Below are 20,512 nucleotides of genomic sequence, written 5' to 3' on the forward strand. Positions count from 1 at the left end.
AATAGAGATTGAACAACTATATTTTGTGCTTAGGTCAAGGTTAACATCTATTGTTCACTATCTATCACTGTAACTTATCATCAAACATAACTCCTCACTTCTGTCCCCAGCCACCAAACAAAACCTCTCAAGTACCCTGAGAAAGTAAGCAGTGAACATCACCCTGCCCTTCCTCCGCCTTGGGAGATGCCTTCGTGGAAATACCCTCCCCTTCAGTGTTCTAAATGGATGCATGGGGCTCCTAGTAATTTCCATCCATGCAGTCATCAGTCAATCCATTCATCCATCCCACCCTCATCCATCCATCCCCCCCTCATTCATCCATGCAACTATCCAATCCATCCATATATCTATCCCATCCATTCACCCATCCCATCCACCCGTCCATCCATCCACCCAACCCATCCATTCATCCATCCATCAATGATATCTATCTATAAATCAATCTATCCAATCCCAGCCATCAATCTATCCTATTCATCCATCCGTCTTTATCCTATCCATCCTTCCTTTTCCATCTATTCATTAATTTATCCATCCTTCCTGCCAATCTACCCATCCGTTCATGCATCCATCTATTCATCCAACCCTCTCATCCATCCAGAAAAACTTCTCACTAAAAACTGGTCATGCATAAGACATGACATTAGGCACTAGAGATTAAAAACCAAATCTATTCTGCTAAGAATTAATAGTCTAAGTGACAAAGTCCTGCAAAGCCCAATAAAATAAGAAGTATACTGAAATAAAATCCCAAAGACAGACACCTGGGAGGTTGCTCCACACTAGTTAACACCTTGACTGCTGTTAACAGTTCTGACTAAAATTGCTGGGCTCCCTGACCTCAGTGCCATACTGAATGTCCAAGACCAGCCTCAAATGTGCATTTAATTCCATCTGAATGTGACCCTCCCTGGCTCCAGCATTCTCTTTGGTGTGCCTGATTTTGCCCACTCAGGAGACCAACAATTAGTCACAAACCTGACCCTGTACCCTGACCTCAGTTTTGTACTTCCTGTGGCTTGAACCTGTAGCTCCATTCTAGTTCTGCCTGTTCACACTTGGAAACTATGTCACATCCCAGGACTGTTCCTCTTTCCAAATCTTTAACACTAAGATTCACTTCACTGATTGTAATGTCCATTCCTCATTTTTCTTATTCATCCACACAGAATTCTTTGTGAGAATTCTGCCTGGCGTCATTCTCACAAAGCCAGCCTCCCTTTCCATGGAGTTCTTACCATGGGCTTGCCTGGCCTCATGATGCACTTACCTGCATCTCAGGTCCCACTGACCTGTTGACTCTCGTCTACATCCTCGTTGCCCAAGTCCAGCTATGAGTATGGTTGGCCATGGATTTGTCTCAAGTGTTCTCTCCCTAGACAGCTGGACAGTACTAGGGAAACTCAGATAGCTATATTGATTGTCCCTGTGGCAGGCAATTATGGCACAGTGTCAGCATTGCTGTTGTGTCCTCAGTTAACCTTTCATGTCCATGGCTCCAGATTTTACCATGAATTGTAACCATCCATCTCTTTAGGGCTGGACACAGCAGGTACCTGCCTCTCCTAGGCACCCTCAGCTCCCATTGCCAGCCTCCCCAGACACTAGCACAGCTGATGTCTTTCCCTGGGATCCCATAAAAAAACAAATAGGGTTCATCAATTGTAATTCTTTTCATGTCCCTCCTTCTCAAAAATTTGCCCCAGTTTTGTTTCTGTGTCCTCTCCTTTGTCTTTTTTTTTTTTTTTTGCAGTGAGCCCCTATTCTGGCACTCTAATGGGGCCTCCAGGGACTCCAGCCAGTTAGTATTTACCTCACCTCCCTTTCTTTCCTAAACTGGCCTTTATCCCAGGGCCCAAACAAGCTAAGTTTTTCTTATGGTGAAAACGTTCTTTCAAAGTTATTTTACTTCAAATTACCATTTCATCTGGCTGTTCCACTTTCCTCCTCACTTTTTCTTTGGAGGGGGTAGATAAACTTTTCTGAATATAAAATCATATTAACTCAGAAAAGTTATAAACATTTAAAGTAAAACCAAAATTTTGTAACCCCTGGCCTTAGAGATAACCAGAATTGGAACACACTCCTATAGGATTCTCATTAGTAGATATGTATAAATATTTTTCCTCCTAAAAGTGAGATATTTACTTGATCAAACTGGTTTTGTGCTCTTAGAATCGATTCTGTTTCTTTCTACGCAAATGTGTAATTCATCTTTCTAGCGACTTGCAATATTCTCTTGTACAAATGTGCCATGTTAAAAAGCTCCTTTTTAGCAGAAAGTTGGTTATTTCTAGTTCTATTAAAACGGAGCCCCGGGCCTCCCAGTTCCATTTGGGACATCACCAGGCTAAAATGTCAACAGCAGGCCCTTACCAGGCAACTGCCGGGCCTTTCTAAGTGCCCACAGTACCCCTGTGTTGGAAATACAGGAGCTGTTAACAGTTAGTATGTGGCGTGACGTCACACACCTCCCCACCCCCAACCTACGCTGACTGTGGGCCTGTGACCAGCCAGGATGGGAACCGTACGATTCCAGCCATCCTTCTTGTATCCCAATGAAAACACATTTGGGCGCAGGCGCCCTGCATGTAGCAGCCGGTCTCCTTTTCCTCTGCACTGTACAGATGCACTGTCTTCCCTACAAGATAATCGTAACTCAGCTGACCTACAACGTCGAAGGCCCCAGATGGCTCCTTGACCAGAACCTATGTCAGCTGGGCGTGCGTAAATTTCCTGTGGGATATAGACTGCCCTGCCCCAGCTACAGGACTTGGCCAGATGTGGGAAACTGCATGTTGCTGAAGTCATCGGTCACTCAGCCATCCTGTGGGAGAGGATCCACTCTGGTGGACTCCTCACTCCAGCGACTCCATCTTTCTTTCATCTTTGTGGGGAGAAACGTCATGACAGTAACAAGTCCCCAGTCTCCAGATATCGCTGCCTGGAGCTGTGCACCAGACAGGCAAAGGCGTTGTTGACCTGGTGTGTCGACCCAAAGTCACTCTGGCTAAATATCCTCCTGTTTGGTCATGGCGGTTCCCTGCTTTTCTGTCCTGTCCCAGTGGGCCTTTCTGCTGGCAGGCTCTACCTGAGAAGCCATAGTTGGCTGTTTTTTGTTGTTGTTGTTGGTTTTTGTTTTTGTTTTTGTATTGTTTTTTTTTTTTTTTTTTGAGATTTCTTTCTACCTCTTCCCTTTTATGAGAACCAAACCCTTGCCTTACAGGCTTGAGGCTCGGTGCTCAAGATCTGTAACCGCAGACTTCAGCGCTCGGGCTCACTTCAATTTAAGAACAAGGGTGCTCTCTGCACACACATCTACCTGGCCTCTACCCTGACCAGAACGCAAAATAAAAAAGGGCTGGCATTCACCTCACATCACATCTTCAGTATACCACTTTACATAGGAAAGGAGGTTTTTGTTTTTTTTCTAGCACAATGGTGTTCACAGTGTTTTATAATCTTTTGGCCATAAATACCTTTCTTTGAACAAAGGAGGGGTGTAGGGAAACATTGTCTACACCCATACGATGGGTGTTGTTTTTCCCATCTGCATCACTGTGTCACCCACCTTAACACCCCCCAGCCCCCACCCCCCACCCCCCCACCTCTCCACCTCCCCATCCTGCATTGCTGGTCCTCCTGCCTTTCCAAGATCTCTGTCTCTTGTCTCTCTCTCTGTCTCTGTCTTTCTCTCTCTCTCTCTTTCCCTCCCTCCCCTCCTTTCACCTTCTTTCCCTCCCACTTATTCTCAAAGAAAAACAAATGGACAATTTTTTCTACTACCTTTACACTGAGTTAGTGTGGTTCTTAAAACTTCCATACCTAGAGCTTGATACCTCTAAGCATGGAGATGAAATAAAGCTGTTGAGAGTTAGGACTGTCTCAGAGGAAACTAAAGCCTGACCTTATTTTATTGAGATAGTTTTTTGTTTGGTTGGTTGGTTGGTTTTTTGTTTTGTTTTGGGTTTTTGCATACTATTGTCATTGTTTCTGACTTAGGGACCTGATATCTAGGACTGTGATGGCAAGCCAGAGGTAGAAGCTACCACAGGGCTGGGCTCACCACTCGGAAGGCCTGATCCTTCCTAAACTGGCATAGGGTACTCCTGTGAAAATGTATGTAGGCATCGTAGCATACACACAGAAATCCAGTTTAAATTGTAATGGAAAATAGAATGAAGGATAAGATCTTGTCCAAGTTCCCAGTTCCAAACTTAAGTGCAGATAAATATCTAGAAAAGGGAAGTTTGAAGAAATTTGCTAAACCCTGGGGGAGGAAATGATGCCATTTTACCTGAGGACAGAAGAAGAGGAGGAAATGGAGAGACTGTCTAGTTTCTCATGAGGAAGATGTCATACTGCTACTTTATCCATGTAATATTAAATATGAATGGTCAATGAACTTCATCAAATGGCTTTGGAGTACTGAATGAGTTTATGTTAAATGAGTTCTTCCATTTTTATGTTATTAGCTAATTACATTGTTAAATGTTTCACCGTTGAGTAGCTTTGCACACCACACATGTAAATACAGAAGACCAAATGACTGTCCATAACTGTCCATAATGTCATCTCATGGACGTTCATTCAGGAAAGTTTGATTGCTAGTATCTAGATTTATTTCTGAATATTTAAGGAACATGTTGTCTAAGACTTCAGTTTTGGAATATCTTTAAAAAGTCATTGGGGGTTAATATATGACCAAAGCTTTTAAAGTTCTGGAAACTTCCAAAGTCTGCCTTTGCATTGCACAAAGTTATATATTCATATAGTCCAGGTTAGTGATTATTTAAACTTGAGTTGCTTTGTTATAATTAGTGTAGTAGTTTCTTATGTTGTATAACAAATTACCAGCAATCTAGCATTATCTCCAGCTTAATTACAATCAACACAAATGTGCTAAGGCACAGATTCCAGGGGCCAATAATCCAGCCTGCTGTAGATGCTTCTCTGCTCAGGACCTCATGAGGCTGAGATCAAGGTGTTGGCCGCTAATCATCATCTGGAGGCTTGGACAGAGAAAGGTCAGTGTGTGAGCACCCACAGGGAATTGGCAGACTAAGGTTTTCATTGTATGGCCAGTAATTGGCTGTGGGCTCCTAGCAGCTGTCCTTTGGTTCTCACAATGTGACCCCCTTCACAGACCTTTTCAGACCAAAGTCATTTACTTTAAGGAGATTTTGGTACACTTTAAGGGCTCACCTAATCAGCTACATCCATGCAAAATAATTATCCTCTTATCAACTTGAAGTCAACCGATTTGGGGATCTTGCATCTGGGTAGCCCCTGTGCCTTCTAGTGTAACTTAATCACAGCATAGGCCGACTCTCATTCTATTCACTGAGGCGGACTATGGTGTGTACATACACTAGGTCTGGAAACCCTGTACTTACACTAGGTCTGGAAACTCGGGGCCGTCCTAGAATTCTGCTTGCTCCTCTTTATCTATCTGGTAAAATTGTCCAGTTCTGGGGAAAGAATGCTCAAAGCTTCCAAGGTGGTGGCTTGTGAAGTGCTTCTGGCTTCGTGGACAGTTTGCTGTCTGTGTCAGCGCTGTGTCACCTGGGACTCTGGTAAGCCGAGCGTTTCCCCCATTTCTCCTTTCTCTGTATCTTTAGTTAGGGTGTGTCCCAAGAGAGATTCTTGCGACAGCTGACTGCTCCAGAGGTCAGGACTGAGACAGCATCTGCTTGTAGTTCTCGCACCTTGTCTCTTTATCTGATGGCTCACCTTGCTGGTATGAGGCCACGTTCACACCTGAAGCCTCTCCACCTTGCCTGCATCTTCCTCAGCCTTCTCAACTCCCACACGAGGTGTGAGCTTATTGAACTCCACAATGAAGCCTCCTAGCTTCTGTAGGCCATTCATGGCATTCAAGGTCAGAGGCGATTGGAACTGATGAATTTCCGTGGGTATCAGTCTTTCTCATGAACCCCAGATGATGAAGGCAGGTTCCAGAGTACCCTTGATGGCCCCCTCTTGGTAACCTCTCACCCATCTTCTCTTCTTGATCTTCCTCTGAACTTCAAGCTTCAGGTATAAGGCAATTAATCTGTCAGAGGCAGCCAAAGAGGTCTGAGAACTGGGCAAAGCCAATTCCTGAAATACATCCCTAGTCACAAATAGGAAGGCACATACATATGTCTTTGTGTATAATCACATATATACCTATGCCCCATATATCTCACTTCTGCCTACAAGCTCCTGCCTGTGCTGTATCTTTTCATCTAGAATGTTATTTTCCTGCTAGGCTTCCTGTCCAAACCCTACTCACCTTGCCTTTTGGTAACTAAAGCCATTTTCTTCCTTTTAAAATTTTAATTTTGTTTTGAATTATGTCTCTCTGTGTGTTGGGTTGTGTGTGCAAGTGAGTGCATTGTTCATGGAGGACAAAAGAGAAGATCCGATGCCCGGGAGCCGGAGTTACAGAGGGTTGTGAGCTGCCTGATATGGGTGCGGAGACCTGAATCTTATTTATGTTGCATTACTCATGTAACCCTTGGGTCCAGTTCCTTATCTCCCCATGTGTGTGCATGTACATACAGGCAGTGTGTCTAATGCACTCAGATCACAGTTCCTTCAAAAATGACAGTGCTGTTTTATAGTTCTTGGTGTGGCCTAAAGGTGTCAAGTGACCTGCTCTGTATGAGTTAAAGAACTTTATCACAGCTCTTTCACAGCAAGAGATACTTTGACAGTAACTGGACCCAAATCAAATTTTGGAAGGTACCCCCCCCCCGACACACAAAGAGCCCTTGATTATACTATAAAATAAATGCAGCACATTAGGATGAGGAAGACTGGCAGACATGGCGTTGGACAATCCCCAGGCTGCAACCATCTTTAACCCACTGAACCTCACCTCTTGGATACAGCTCTTAATCTTGCTGCTTTGTCCTATTCTGTTTACATCTTAGGCTGTGATCCTGGAAATTCAAATCACTGGTGAGAGTTCTTTCTCTGTTTTCTCAGTTTTTCAGGTGCTTTTCTCTGCAGGATGATCTCCTGCTGTTTGAAGTACCTTCTGTCTTCTTCATCAATAAGCACAAGGTTCAAAGGGTACCTTACTGAAAACTTCTTGTTCATGGCCCACATTGTGGGTGTTGGGTCATAGCTAAGAACAGCCTTATGGGAATAGAGTCTCCTTTTGCTGGTGCACCATCTGTTATTTCATACTCAATGATTGTTTTTGTTTCTGTTGTGGTGCTGGATCTAATTCCTGTGATCTCTTTCTTGATCACTCAATGTGCTGTGTTTTTATTCTTACTTGTAAGAAGTAAGGTTTTCCTTTAAATGATACTTTGACTTACTATATTCAAACTCTATGTGCAGAAATCTTCAGTGCCCACCTGCATTTTAATAGAGTTGTTGACGTCTGGATAGGTAGCAAGCTGGTGAACCATAAGATCACACTCTTTCACTGAGACTGTCAGCCTTCTCACAACCTTCACCTTAATAAAATAACCTCAGGTGGACATTGACATCCATGCATGACTCATATGGCTTTTCAACTCGCATAAATCTAAAACCATAACTCCTGCTATGAGTCAGTTCTCTGGGTAAGGCTAATAATTCTTTCACTAGGTTTAGATTCATGAGTATTACTCTTGTCATTGAAAAGTTCAATTTGACCTACAAATTCAGTTCTCATTCCTTGATGCTCTAGCCTCTTTCCCCTACCTTTCTCCATCATAAAGAGATAGTACTTTTCTACTTTGCCATCTTCAGTTTTCATTTCTGCCAGTTTCCTGTTTTCCCCATTATTAAAGGCAAATTGAGCTTACAAATAGGACCAAAAAAGCCTCCAAGAAAACTGAGTGTTACCACCATCAGGTCCACTATGTCACTCTGATTTCCCTCAGGAAAACTTTCAGTCTTGGGAATGGTTTTTGAAGTCAGTTCTTGATAAAAGTTTGGTGTGAACTTGGCTTATGACAGGTGCTGTGACATTCCCATTTTCCAGAGAACTGTCCCTCTTCAGGATTTCCTCAGCTGTGAGACAGTCTGATGTAGCTTGTGTTACCCAAGAACCCTGACAAAGGAACGTTTACAAAATCCCAGAAATAAACTTTTAGACGTTAGCTTAGAGAAAAAAACAAAAACAACCAAAAAAATCCCCCCCCCCAAAAAAACACATCAATAACACTGACAGCAGACCGGTGCTGCCCAGCACTATACACACAGACAAATATCCACTCTGTGAATTCAGCTGTGCCTGCTTGTAAAAGATCCCCACAGTTGGGCTTGTTGACTATTGGCATTGCCTTCTAGCAGAGGGGAAGAGTGAAGACCATGAGTCCCTGGTCTGAGTATCTGACCTCTCCTCCCAACCAACTTGTATGCAATTCTTTCCTAATTGCACAAAGCCTTGGTGTCTTTGGGAGAGGCTAGAGTGTATACGGGGAAGAGCAGAGGCAGATGTCTCCATCTGCTCAGCTGTAGGGAAGCCATCGTCCATGCTGAGTCTCTCCTTTGGGGTCTCCCACACTCCTGTAAGTAACCCTTCACCCATGCACTGTAAGTAAGCCAACAAACTGCTTCCCTAGAGTGAACTTAGCTGTGTTGGTTTGTGACTGTGACCTTAGGAGAGGGACGACATTGTTCAAATCTCATCCAGGGAGGAAATTTGTCAACAATCTCCTGTCCTTTCCTTGTCTGAGGTCCTTCTGTCTATATCTCTGGGCAGGGATTTAGACACAAGATGAAGAGTAGTGTACCTTTGAGGCTGATGAGAGATGGATATGCTTTTGAGAAGAGGCAAAAGACAGAATACTGAGCATTTCTACAGAGCTATGCCAAGTATTCTGCATCAGAAATAGCACCCCACTTTACTGTAAGTCCATATATATATATGCAATTCTTTCCTAATTGCACAAAGCCTTGGTGTCTTTGGGAGAGGCTAGAGTGTATACGGGGAAGAGCAGAGGCAGATGTCTCCATCTGCTCAGCTGTAGGCAAAACCACATATATATATATATATATATATATATATATATGGACTTACAGTAAAGTAGCTAAAATAGCTATTTTAAATAGCACTTCATCTAAAATAGCACTTCATCAATGGGGGTAATAGCTCTATGAATAAAGTACTTGACATACAAGCATGAAGATAAGAGTTCAATTCCCCAGACCTATGTTTTAAAAGATTAAGTCAAGTATGGTAGTATAAGCGTTTAATCAGCCTTGGGGAGGGAGGCGTGGGTTGAATCCCTTGGGCTCACTGGTCAGGCAGCCTAGCCTAATTGGTGAGCTCTTGGACACCAGAAGTTGTCCTCTGGCCTCCACATGCATACCACACTCATTCCCTCGTATGAATATGCACATGTATGTATGCATGCACACACAAAATAGCTCATCACAATTTAACGTACATTTGCAAGAAGTATCTTGTGAAGACTACAAAGGGCATGCATAAGCAGCAATGTCTTATTTGTCCATGTCTCCTGCTATACTGTGAGTGCCGAAAGATTAGAATCTTCAATCACCGTTCACTCAGGAACTAGTATGCCCATGGCACACATAACTTCCACAGGTATGTGCTGACTTAGAGAAGAGACCCCTCTCTTCGAGGGTGAGGAAACTGAAGATCAGGCGGGAGCAGTGGCCTGCCTAAAGTCATTCTGTCGGCAAATGAGTAAGGGAGGATTCCAATTTCAACCTTTGGACCCCTGATCCCAATAACCTCCTACTATTATTGCTCAAACACATGAGGAAATCCCACTTAGCAAAACCTGAAAGAAAATTTGGGGTTATAAGTGGAGTTTAATTTGTACTTTCAGAGTTTCTTTGGGACTATGTTATTTGTAGAGTAAAGACACAGAATTGGGGAAAGAGTCCTTGAGTAGAATTGAAGCTTACTGTGAGAGTGAAGCTGCGGCCACAGACTTGTCCTGTACGTGTCACAGGGCCTGGATTGGTTCCACAGTCCCAAACATGTGCCTCTCCTGAGGGCATGCAGCTAATCACACGAGCCAAGAGTGAACCACTGCAACCCCATCTCCAAAGTAACAAAGGCACATGGCTGGACCATGGTGCACTGCCAACAGCAGTCAGTGTTAGTGACAAGGCAGTTAGTGCTATAACAGTGATGTCATTATGACAGAAACCCAAATTATTAGCTAGGTTGGGGAGTCAAGACAGAATGCACATGCCCCACACTTTAACAGTGATCTAGAAAGGATCTGAGTAAGACTTTTGTTCCCCGGTATTTCCATGTATTTCCCACCCCAACGCCTCTCATTAGCTAGGAAGCTGAACACAGCATTCCTTACTGCTCAACAAATGGAACATGAGTCCATTGTTTGCTTTCTGAGTTCTGCCAATGGGGAGATCTCCCCTCAATCTCTGCTGGCTATTTTGTGTTAGTTAGCCCTCTGTCCAACCCCAAGAGCCTGGGAACTCCTTGTTCTAGCAAGTAGCTGTCACCTGGCCAATCATTTTTTAAATTTTTTTATTATTTTTTATGTCTTTGTCTGTAAATTTGAGTGTGTTGAGGGTGGGCATGTACGCATGCCTGCAGCCCTCTCAGAGGCCAGAAAAGGGCATCGGATCTAGTAGACTTGGAGTTACAGGTACTTGTGAGCCACCATATGGGTGCTGGGAATTGAATCCAGGTCCTCTGCAAGAGCAGGAAGTGGTCTTAACCTGTGGGCTATCTCTCCAGTCCTGCCATCAAACATACATATCATCAATCAGGCCAATAAAAGTGCCACAGCAGAATGCCTTTCTTCTAGAAGTTGCTACATAAATTATAATTCTTGTGAGGCCATTATACACAGCAGACCTAGTGCTAAGAGCTCTTCTCCTAATTAATGGCTTGTTTGTTGTGCAATGATGGAGAGGAAGAAACAGTAGAGGTCACCCATCTATTTCTCAGGTAGGTGATGAGAAGACCTGGCATCCTTTCCTGAGGACCATTCTGTGGCTCTCCATTGCCTTCCAGATGACATTGAGAGACAAATGCAGGGAAAGTGCTACTCATCTTCCGAAATTACAGAGGGTGATTTTATAAATCAAAACATTAGCTTAACTAGTGAGTGGAAAGGACCGTTCTATGGCCTCTGGGAACCTGAAAACAAAATGTAGTGTTGACTGGACTGTGACACAGAAACCCGGTGTGTGGCACACCACTAACAGCAAAACCTTTGTCTTTGAGAGAGAGCCAAAGGTGTGCCTTTAAATGTCCTAGTTGTGATGGACAGCTGCTGTGTAAAAGCACCTCTGTATGTCTTCCCGTTTAATCCACACAATCTGGAGACGCCAGCTCTGTCTATTCGGATAATATTTTCCCCCTTTTTTCTTTCCTTTAAACATTTTATTTGTTTAAAGGAAACAAATTTGTTTGTTTCGTGTGCATATGTATGTGAGTACATATGCACGTGCCATGATGTACGTGTGGAGGTCCGAGGACAACTTTCAAGCATCGGTTCTTTCCATGTGGGTCCTGGGGACGGAACTCAGATCTCGGGCTTGAGGATTGTAGCTTCTGGAGTTTTTAATCTGCTGACCCAAGATGGACAATATTTCAAAATAATTAATAAAATCCCCACACAGTGTTCCCAGCTTTACTGGTGACAAGAAAGGTCATCGATTAATGATCACATAAGCAGTTAAGAAGGTATTTAAAGTCAACTCACTTTGACTGAGTGAGAACATAGTGGAAGCTACATGGATCCAGGTCTACATGTCCTCCCCCACGCTTCAGTTATTGATCTTTTGGGTCCAAAGATGATAGACTTTTGCTCAGAGAGAATTTGTTTAAGGGAAAGCGTGTTGACCAAATGAAGCAAGGCTCTCCAGTGCATGTTTGTTCTATGATATCAAAGCCTTTTTGACCTTTGACATTGGCATGGTTTTGAAGGACAATAAGGAAAACATTATAATCGATTTGCTTCAAAATGGTAACCAAAGTATGAACATTTTTCTGTAACTTTAAATACGGTTTATATTTGGTACATGGAAAATTGTAAGCAATACCTTGAAAGTGGTCTGACCTGCTATCTTGAAACATATTGACTGGACATCTTGCCTATGTTATTTATATAGTGTGATTTTTATTTTTGTTTTCTCCATTGATTTTGTTCAGTTCAGCAAACACTTAATAAACATTTTAAACTTGGTCTTAAATTCAAAAATCCTCCTGTCTCAGTGTCCCTAGTGCTAAGATTACAGATGTGTGCCACCACACTGGACTTACTAAACATTTTTTAGTGACTATGTACTTGGCACTGGGTCCTGAGCTCAAGAGGATTGAGGAAAAACAGTCCTGGAGCCCAAGACATATCTGGCTTATACCACTTAGCATTTTCCTGAACATGGTCTTGATAAATTTGATCAATGTACACAATCTCTGTCTTATCAAGTAACTTAAGGTGAAATTGAAGCAGAGATGAGGACTGGCTGGTTGCTAAGTACCAGTCACTTCATTTGGCAAGTTGTTGTCAAAGAAATTAACTTACACTCCCACTATCTTGCAAATAAACAAGGTCACAGAATTGGGGGAGGGGAGGTAGCTCTGTGTATATATAACCTACCTGCTTTGTCATAATAAGGCACGAAGGGCCTGGTGATTCCCAGTCAACTGTGGTGAGGTCAGGATCTGACCACAAATCCCTGCTCTATCTCTTCCCTCTAGAAGTGCTGTCAGTTTCATTCAAGCACAGTAGGCATGTCAGAGCCAAAAGTCTAGTTGAAAGAGGAACTGGGAGGTTGCCTTTGCATTTGTGTATAAGATAGAGAAAAATAGAACGGAGTCTTTTGCCAGGGTATTTTACATCAAAAATAGGCTTTACCTGTAGTGAAACTTGGGGCAACTTAAAGAAACTGAAGGTGATTAGAAGATTTCTAGCATGTTATGGAATATGATATCATTAAATAATGAGTGAGTGAGATAAGTCTTAGTAATAGAAGTCCTACAACTTTTGACCCATAGAAAAAGATGGTAATGAAAGTCTGAAAACTCTTTTATGGAAGAAGTGACAATCAGCTCTCAACCTTAACTAGGCCATCTATACCATCACGTGCACTCAAGGCTAAGGAAATTTCGGGAAAGGGGCCAGAAGGGATGTAAGAGACAAAGGATGGAGAGGAGTATCGTGTGAAATGCAGACTTCTGCACAAGACATGGCATTGCACCCATTAGCCCTCAGCAGTTGTGGTTATCTGAGCACCATCAAGCCAGTCAGTATTCCAGCATGGATGGAGGAGGGACTCACAAGCTCCCCCACCCACCCCACCTGATGGCTCCTGGGGAAGGGAGAGTCAGGGCGTTGCCACTGGTAGGTTACCCAAGCTCCAGTGCATGGCCCCTCAGCTATTCACATACAAGCAGCACTAACTGGACTCAGTGGGTGAAGGAGGAGGAGGAGGGGGTGGAGAGATGAAAGTGGAAGGGATTTGTAGGGGAGGGTTTGGAAAAAGGATGGGAAAGGTTGGATGTGGTCAATATGCATGTATAAGTGTATGGAATTTACATTTATATCAAAGGAAATTTAACTCGCATCAAAGAATAAATAAAAATAGTATATATCAAAAATGACTCTCCTCTGAACGCAGGTTTTTGATTGAGTAGAAGTGATTGAGATATGTTGTCTTCACACTTGGCAAGATGGCACAGCAGTATTTCCAACTCTCAAAAGTCTGAGACAGGCCCGTATATAAAGATGGCAATAAAAGTTCAAGGCCAACTTGGGTTACAGTTTAAGTTCCAAGACAGCTTGGGATCCATAGTGAGACCCCGACTCAAAGTAAAAATAGGCAAGAGGGGGAAGAGGAGGGAGGAGAAAGAAGAAAGGAGAGGAGAGAAGAAGAGAGAAAAGGGGAGGGGAGGTAAGGGAGGGGAAGGAAAGGGAAGGAAGGAGGAGGAAGAGGGGAGGAGGAGGAAGGAAGAAAAACAAAGGTTCTGGAAGATGACTCACATTCATTCTGGCTTATAACCAAATGCCTACTTTTCAGTTTACAGTGTGAAAGGTGGCTGTTTTACTCCTGTTGGCAACTGTGCTTTCCTCCTTGGCAGGGAATCCTACAAGTGAGAAATCTTGGAATCTTAGAAAATACGGACTGGAACAGAAAACTAGCTGCCTTTATCAGTTCCTCAAAACCTTGTAACCAAACTTCTCCTTCTACTTAAAGGCTACTCCATCAAAAAAGGAATCATTTCGTATTCTATACCCAGGGGTTATCCTTCCTGGCTCTAGATACATCTTCCCAAAATTGATGCCTTCCATCTTGGGTCTCCGTTTCATACTCCCCTTTTCTTAACCAGGTTTTTACCCTTGCCTTCAATGGTCCTGGTCCTCACATTTGCTTTCCAGATAAATCTTGTCAGCTCCTATTCCTTCCCATATGTAATCAAGAAACCTTTTGTAACTCAAAACCCAATATCCTCACCCTCATCACTTTGTCTTGTTGGAGATTCAGACATTGGCTTGATTGAGCAACCTGGGTTAACTTTGGGGACATACCCATGGAAGAAACCAGTTCCCTGCTCATGACTTCACACTCAGGGAAAGAAGTGTTGGAGATATTTTCCTTACTCTTGAGAGAGATTAGAATTCAGGGTTGAGCTTGAATACCCCATTTAGAGACCTTGGGTTTTTATTTCTCTTCTACCACTTAGTAGGCATGGAACTTTCAGTAGGGAATTACCATCTTTGCTCTCAGTTTCCCCATTTGCACAAAAGAGATTATCATAATGCAAACCTCACAGGCCAGCTCTAACTAGAAAATAAATTATATATTGTAGAACACTTAGTAACTACCACAAGATACTGTTTCTCTCTGTCAATACTTTTTCTAGATTACAAGCAGCCCTTTCTTTTATGGCAATATCATGACATCAGAAGTTTCACAACACAGGTGAGTGGTTATAGTTTCGAATAACACCCTCGTGATGTGTGTTACAGGGCAGATGAGATTAGATAGGATAAACTTGTTTCCCATTGGCCCCATGCAGACACCACTCAGTGTGATGAGGCTCCACAGAAATAATTTCATAAGTTTTATTATGTGTTCTTTTATATGATGGTTAGGCAGATGATGGCATGAAAGGAGGCATTAAAAGAGACTCAGAAAAAGTACCAAGTGTATTACATTCACAGATCCTAGAAAATGAGAGACATGGCATGCCATGTTACCACAAAAAGATAGCGTACAAACACAGGTCCTCTGGAAGAACAGCCAGGGTTCTTAATAGCTGAGCCCAAACTCCAGCCCTCTGACTGCATTTAAAGACTTGGTAATGTGCTTCCTGGTGTATATCTGGAATGAACAGCCCTGGATGAGTCCTCACCTGCATCAAGGTATTTTCAGTTCCTCAATCCATGCTTTCCTCCAGAATGTTTGCTACACCCTCTTCTGAGGGATCAGTGAAATGCAACTTCAGGCCCTTGTTGCTGTTGGCAACACTTGTAGTCATTCTCTCAAGTTTTTCTTTGACCCTCATCTCTGGTCTCTGGGTTTCCTCGTATTCCATCCTCTATCCCCAAGATCTTGAGGCCTGGGAAGTTCTGGAATTTGATTCTGATCTCATATAGCAGCTGCCATATCTTTCCCCTGCAAACTTGCCTGTCTGACTTTCTATCTCCTCTATTTGTGTGTGTGGGGGGGGAGGAGGGTGGTCCTTATGAGTCTGAGTGCAAGTTTATGGGGGTATGCATTTGTGGGAAAGCACACATTTGCATGTGTGTGCATGCCTGTGGAGGTCAGAGTGCTGTCCCTCAAGTGTTGTTACCAAGAAGCTGCCCATCACCTTCTATTTATTTGGTTGTTTAGAGACAGGCCTCTCACTACCATAGAACTTGTCAACTAGGCTAGGCTGGCTGGCCAGTGAACTCCAGCAATCTGTCTGTCCTTGCCTTTCTAATGCTGGGGTTATAAGCACACTCCACTATGTCTAGCTTTTTCTTGTGTGTGTGTGTGTGTGTGTGTGTGTGTGTGTGTGTGTGTGTGTGTGTGAATTCTGGGATCTGAAGTCATTGTGGTTGTCTTTACTGACTGAGCCTTCTCCCCCACCTTTACTTCTCTATTTCTTGCTGACAATCCTGTTTTTTTGTTCTCCCAGCTTTAAAATTTTGGAGTTAATACTGGTAGAACTTTGTTCTCATGTTGGGTATGGAATTTCTGCCATAATAACTCAGACTTATACCATTTTCCTTACCTCATCAATACAGTTTAGACCTTTTTGTTATATACATTGAAATAATCCATCTTCTCCAAGATGTTTTAACATGGTACCCAAATATCCTCTAGATGGTCCATAGATGACTGTTAGAAGACTTACAAACTTCTATTATTTTAAAGACATTATGAATTTACACAATACATACATTTTCCTCCGCAAACTAATGGTTTTCATCAGTATCTTCAAGCATTCGAAAATCATGGTCTTTAGAAGGCTGCTCACCTTTGAGTTATCCCAGTTCCTCAACTTTTCCAGCTTCCAGAAGCCAGATGAGTTCATTGGCTGTGACCTGTTCCCTGAAGGACTGGAGCCCTATGTTGTCACATCTCCCACGACTCAGTATTTACTGCTTTATCTACTGGGAACCCCTGAGATCTCACTGGCCCTTGTCAGGGGACCCAGGACACTCTCCAATCCCAACATCCATAACATGTTTGCACCACCAACTTTTGTCTGGGGGGGTATAAAATAGCATTTATGAGTTCTATAAATTAGGACCTGGAATCATTGAGGTACCATTGTTCAATGTGTCATGACAATCCATGCCCCAAATTTGTGAAAAGCTTCTGTCTTAACAGTCTTCTTCAACAACCCAGGCAATTATTTCTCAATCAGCACCCTTACCTGGCCAATCTCCTGCTAAATTTATGAGAACTTCATCTTGCTTATCAGATAAGCCCATATCTATACCTAGTCTTGAAGGTACAAGGCTTAGCCAAAAGAACTTGGCTTATTTCTCTGATCCCATCTCTAGTCTCTCCCAGCTGAGACATCCGAAGTCATTAATGCACTGCACTTCCTAACTCTACACCCTCTACACCGTTGCCAGGGACTTAACAGAAACATCATCAGCGTCATTCACCTCTCCAGCAGACATAGTGTATATGTACTATGAACAAATAAGCTGTCTTGTCTCTGTTATTTGTCTAGAATTTGTTCCATCCTCTCCAGCTCCATTGTGAAGGATTAAATCCAGGCTTTCCCGATTCCCTACTTGGTCAGTTAAAAGAGTCTTCTGATGGATCTAACATTCTTCTAGTCTTGTCTTATTCCAGTCCCATTCTCCACACTGTTGCAAGATTTAATGTCCAGAATTTACTCTGTATCCTATGTCTCCTGCTGCCAATCTCCACTCCCAGATACCTGTTACTGGTTGAATTGGTTTATGTCTCAGTTCAGAGTTGGGCCCACAGAATCAAAGCAGTGCAGTAAACTGAGCCTAGTGTGGACAGTTAGACCAGATTTGCATGTAGACACACACACACACACACACACACACACACACACACACACACACACACACAGAGAGAGAGAGAGAGAGAGATTAAAATAATAAATAAATTTTTACTGAAAATTTTAAAAAGTGTGAGAAATATAGGTCTCTTTATGCAAAAGTAAAGTAAAAAAATGAAACAGTCCTATGAACATATTTTACTAATTTAAAAAGAACAAGAATTGTGTCGTTAGTGCAAATGTGCCTGTGGAGATGTATTAATGGTTAAAGTACTTGTCATGAAGTGTGGGGATCAGAATTTGGATCACATTCCCCAGAGCCTAAGTGTCAGGTGGGTGTGTGGGCCACCTAGTCATGTACTTTCAACCTCAGAGGGCAGAGAAGTGGGGTCACACTGTGTCTTCATATCAGTGACCTCTGAATTGGATTGAAAACCCCTGCTCATTGAACAAGATGGAAGGGTGAATGAGGATGATTCTCAGTATCTAGTCTGGGCTTCCACATACATATGTGCTCATGTGTGTACCTGCTCACACACACACATGCAAACATGTAAAATAGAAAAAAAAATGTAGACATATATTTTTTAAAAGATAATTTTGGGCCATTCCTAATTCATGATTTCAAGAAGAGTCAAGAGCAAAAGAAAAACAAATCCAAGTACAAGGGAAAAAACTGACAATAAAGAATTCTGGGAAATATAGTAGCTTGAGGAACTATGTTATGAAATCTTCCTTATGAAATGAATGAAAATTAGATGGATGGGTAAAATGTCCAATAGTAACCATCAAGGGGAAAAAACCCACAACCTCATACTTTAATTTTAAAAACATTTTAATGGTAAGGAAGAAAACACAGAAGATTTGAGTCTGGGGCATTCCAGAATGGCATCCAGCCCTGCCCTGCTTCAGGGGCTCACTCCATGGAGCAAGGGAACCGAAGCCTAAAGATTCTCACTAATAGCATTCCGTGTGTAGACACAGACCAGCAGCTATGTGCGTGCGGAGAGTTCTTGCTGCTTTCACAAGCTTGGTGGTTTAAAAACAACGTAATTTGTTTTCTTACAGCTCTGCGCTAAATGATCCAAAATCTATCTTCCCAAGCTAAAATCAAGGTCTCTACAGAACCTTACTCCCTCTGGAGGACCCAAGAAACAGTGAATCCTTTTCCCTCTCCCAGCTTCTGGAAGCCACCTGCCTTCTTTGACTCTTGGTCCCTTCCTCCTCCTTCAGAGCACATGGCTCCAACATCTTTTGTGATCATCAAGCCTCCCTATTTCCTCTGCCTCCCCCTTAAGAGGACTTTCTAAGAGCTGTGCTGGGTACTTCAGGGCACCTTCTCCATCTCAAGATCTTTACCTTAATCACATCAGCAAGGCTCCCGTTTTCAACGTAAGGTAAAATACTTACAAGTTTGAGACTTAGATAGAGACATCTTTGGAGACTATTATTCTACCTGTAACAAAATGTAATGAGATTTCTGGGGAGAGAGCAAACTGGCCACTGCAAAGCTTCATTCGACCTCAGCTAAGCTCTCTCTCGCCCCCATGTGGACAATTTTGCAAAACTTCAAGTGGGCTAAAGGCAATTTCTGGCACTGGTGTCCTAAGGCTTGGGGGAAAACGTGCATCAAACTGATAGCTGGGAAACCAGCATAGGACCGACCCAGACCCCCTGATCGTGGGTGTCAGTTAAGAGGCCTGGGCAATCTATGCGGCCTCTGGCAGTGGATCAGTATTTATTCCTAGTATAGGAATGGACTTTGGGAGCCCACTCCACATAGAGGGATACTCCCTGAGCCTAGACACACGGGGCAGGGCCTAGGCCCTGCTCCAAATGATATGACAGACTTTGAAGATTTGCCCACCATGGAAAGCCTCACCCTAGGGATACTAGGGATAGGGAACTGGGATTGACATGTAAAACAAGCTTGTTTCTAATTTAAATTTTAAAAAGGAAAAGAAATGTGCATCAAAAAAGAAAAGCCCACGGTTCAGCTCTGAGGTCACTTTTACACCCTAGAGGTCAAGAATCTGAGGGCAAATCTTTTCAGGTGAAAATACAGTCAGTCAGAGAAGCAGACCCCTGGCCTCTTCAAGCCAAACTTAGTAAATGGGTGTGGGTGTGGGTGTGATCAACATGTACATGTTTGAAACTGTCAACAAATAAATAAAAGAAACAATTTAAAAACTCGGTAAAATTATGAGTTCAAGAAAACAAGATTTTAGAGAAGAAAAGACTTTTGAAAATTGTAGGGTTTCAAAAGGGATTTTGAAGTACTAAAGAACAGGTGCTGGAGAGGTGGATCAGTGGTTAAAGGTGTGGTTTGCTCATACAGAGGACCAGGGTTCAATGTCCAACTCACACACGCTGGAGATCACAGCCGCCTGTAACTCTATTTCCTGGCAGTCCAGTGCCATTTTCCTGCCTCTGAGGGATCCCGTGATACACACAAACTCATACAGGCACACACATGGATATGAAGTTAATTAACTTTAAAAGAATTCACAAATGGAGAGCAGAATAATACCATTGCAGCCCTTACAAGTGAATTAGAAATGGCAAGAAAAAAATATGTCTGACCAAAACTCTAACTGGTTGCACAGATAAAAGTCATGGTGAGTCATAATATATTTATTTAAAACAGAGAAAAGCCATGAAAGCAATTAGAAGGAAATTGAAAGGACAACCCAAAATAAGTCTGATTTCTGTGTGGATGGGAGAAAGCTCAAGAAATGAAACAGAAAGGAAAATTCAGAGGTAAAGTTTTAAAAAGTCCCAAAATTAAGTGAAAAGCTGAACCTTCACATTGAAATAATAAACAATGCACCAATAAAGTAAAACAAGAGGACAGTTCTAGTTAGTGAAAGAATCACTCACACGAACCAAAAGGAACCTGTTGACATTTGCATCTATAATATAAATTCATAATTACCTATTTGTTCATGACATTAATCTCTCCTAATTATGTAAACATGATTTACATAATTTATGTAAATGCACATGCAATTTATATAAATCAATATTACATTTTCTATATATCTTTAGGTACATGTATATTTTATTAATTTACCTTATGTTTGCTTATGT

The 20,512-nt window shown here is 42.5% G+C and overlaps 1 pseudogene; it reads right to left on the reverse strand.

The window, feature by feature from the left end:
- Nucleotides 1-5,757: 5,757 nt before the first annotated feature.
- LOC100756686 lies at nucleotides 5,758-9,963 on the reverse strand (annotated as a pseudogene).
- Nucleotides 9,964-20,512: the final 10,549 nt, after the last annotated feature.

The sequence above is a fragment of the Cricetulus griseus genome, chromosome 4, assembly GCF_003668045.3.
Source record: "Cricetulus griseus strain 17A/GY chromosome 4, alternate assembly CriGri-PICRH-1.0, whole genome shotgun sequence".
NCBI lineage: Eukaryota > Metazoa > Chordata > Mammalia > Rodentia > Cricetidae > Cricetulus > Cricetulus griseus.